Here is a 3,165-nt window from a genome sequence, read left to right as displayed (position 1 = left end):
GAAAGAGACATTATACCATGACATGCAAATAAAGCTAACATCTATGTTCGAAAACATTTAAAACATGCATATAAAAATTACCACAAAAACCCTACCTCGAGTGAAGTTCCGATAGGTATTCCGATGCAAAATAGATGTGGCTTATTAGTGAAGAAAGACTTGTTCCATAGCTAAACTTTGTATATACTAGAATGTTTTGTATAGAAGAAGGGAATAGAATGAGAAAGGAAGGATCAAATAGCTTAGGAAGCATTTAGGTGAAATCTTTAATCTGAAACGTCACTTTGTGAGCCCTATAACATTTTCTAAGTTTGGAATTTGGAAATAGCTATTATAGACAAATTTATAGATAATTGAATTAGCTTTAAAACGAATTTTAAACGAAGTCAATCGGATAACCACAGCTTGAGATATTCTCGAAATACTGTTAGTATATCAGGCTGACTAATAAGAGCGCGATTTTCTACTATGAACTTGTAACCGATTTATATACCTAATTTAATTTGAATTTGATTTTATACTAAACTTAAGGAATAGAGCTAGCATTCTTATCTTTTTATATAACTAAATATCATTCAAATCTAATAAATGTAGAATTAATTATGACTATATTTAAAAAGGTTGTTTATTGTCGGTTAGAGATTTACTACTACTAGTGTTTTCATATGTTTAAATTTTAAATTCAAATCTTAAATCATTACCATTTTAATTAATTAATTAGTTATTAAAAAATGACTTGATTCAAAAAGTTGAAATGTTACAAATAATACATTCGAGGTTATGTAAATTAAATTATCATAAAAAATATTTTATATATTTTAAAAATTTATTATTATATATTATATATATTTATAAATTAGTTAATAATTTTTTATTATTTAAGTTAATTAAATACTAATTCTATGACTTTTAATTTTAATTAACATATATAATATATAAAATATTTTTTCAATATTTTTGTGCCATGCCCGTGCATCGCATGGGTCGATGCACTAGTTTCATTGAATTTTGTGATAACAATATTACAATAGAGTCCGTACACCTTACTTTTTCAGATCATAGTAATGAAATAATGTAACACCCTAATACTTTTAAACTTTTATTTGGATTATATTTAGTAGCTGATATTTAAATACTTGTGAAATTTTTCAAGTAATATGAAATCTTTTTATAAAACAATTTACATGTGTAAAAATATTAAATAATTAGTTTTTATTAAAATAGTTACTAGTTGAAAAATATAAGTGAATCTGAAAATACTAACATGAAAAACGAGCATGCTAAACTATGAAGGCACAACAATGACAAACTTTACTCATACCAAATAATTATAACAAGAAACATCATAGTTACAATTACAATCACTTAATAAGGATAAAACAAGACAAGTAGAAAATCCTAATTCTCTTAATTTGTTAACTATGGCTAAAACAATCGCATGTTCTTCCTTCTTAAGGTAAACGCTTAATGTTTTGTATTTACGTCCTCGATAACTTGCTTCCACTAGTGCACTTGTCTTTTCACCTCAATTGAGCAATGTATTACTTTGTACTGCATCATTCCTGAAGATGGTACGGAGAAGGGGGTGAAAAACAAAAGTTTTTCAGTAGTTTATCTATATGGTGTCATCGTATCCATCCCCAGCCACTCCGAATTTTAAAATAAAAAAAGTGATAATGCAATGTTATTCAATTATTATGTTCAAAAGTCCTTGTTAGTCGGAGTGGTGTGACTTTTAGATGCTTCTCATTTACTTATGCTATGACATGTGTGATGCATACAAAATGCCTATAGCGTTAAAACATTTAAATGTATCTAAACTCATAAATTTTGGTATGACGTTCTCATAGGACATAAAGCAAAACAAAATAAATAATAAATGAGAGAAGAATAGTAACATTGCCATAGATAAGTCAAACAGGATAGATCTGAATAAAATAGAGATCTTAAACAATATCATACATCCTACAAAAAGGAACTTTGGATAAAGGAAGGATCTTTAAATGCAATCATAAATATAATCATAAATTAAAAAAAGGATAAAAGAAGGACAATCATTATCACACTTTTCATTGTACTTTTCATTACTTTTTCTCGTAACTTTTATGAAAGATATTGAGCTCAAACCGGTATAAAAAGTGGGAGTCCCCTTCCCTTACCGAAGGTTTTTATCCCAAATATTTTAGCGATCACCTTCCATTACCGAAGGATCATATCTATATCTTGTCTTTAAGGGTCACCTTCCCTTGTCGAAGGATCATTCCCTCAGTTCTTTAATGCACATAAAATTGTTATTATAATGTATAATGCGTATGAAGGAAATAAACATTATATCATGACATGCAGTGCTAACATCTATATTCAAAAACATTTAAGATATGACATATAAGAATTAGTATAAAACCCCCTACCTCGAGTAAAGTTCCGATAGGTACTCTGATGCAAATAGACGCAGTTTGTTAGTGAAGAGAGACGTGTTCTCTAGCTAGACTTTGTGTATACTAGAATGTTTTGTATAGAAAAAAGGAATAGAATGAGAAAGGAAAGATCAAATAGCTCTTAGGTATGTGCAGATTATGTTATGAGGTATTTAGGTGAACTCTTCAATCTGAAACGTCACTTTGTGAGCCCTATAACCTTTTCTACATTTGGAATTTGGAAATAGCTGTTAGAGACAAATTTATAGAGAATTGAATTAGCTTTAAAACGAATCTCAAACAAAATCAATCGTATAACCACAGTTTGAGATATTCTCGAAATACTGTTAGTATATCAGGCTGGCTGATAAGAGCGCGATTTTCTATTATAAACTTGTAACCGATTTATCTACCTAATTTAATTTGAATTTGATTTTATACTGAACTTAAGGAATAAAGCTAGTATTCTTATCTTTTTATATAACTAAATATCATTCAAATATAATAAATGTAGAATTAATTATGACTATATTTTAAAGGGTTGTTTATTGTCGGTTAGAGATTTACTACCACTAGTGTTTTCATATGTTTAAATTTTAAATTCAAATCTTAAATCATTACCATTTTAATTAATTAATTAGTTATTAAAAAATGACTTGATTCAAAAAGTTGAAATGTTACAAATAATACATTCGAGGTTACGTAAATTAAATTATCACAAAAAATATTTTATATATTTTAAAAATTT

This window comes from Arachis duranensis, chromosome 1, assembly GCF_000817695.3.
Source record: "Arachis duranensis cultivar V14167 chromosome 1, aradu.V14167.gnm2.J7QH, whole genome shotgun sequence".
Classification (NCBI taxonomy): domain Eukaryota; kingdom Viridiplantae; phylum Streptophyta; class Magnoliopsida; order Fabales; family Fabaceae; genus Arachis; species Arachis duranensis.
This window is presented reverse-complemented; position numbering follows the sequence as displayed.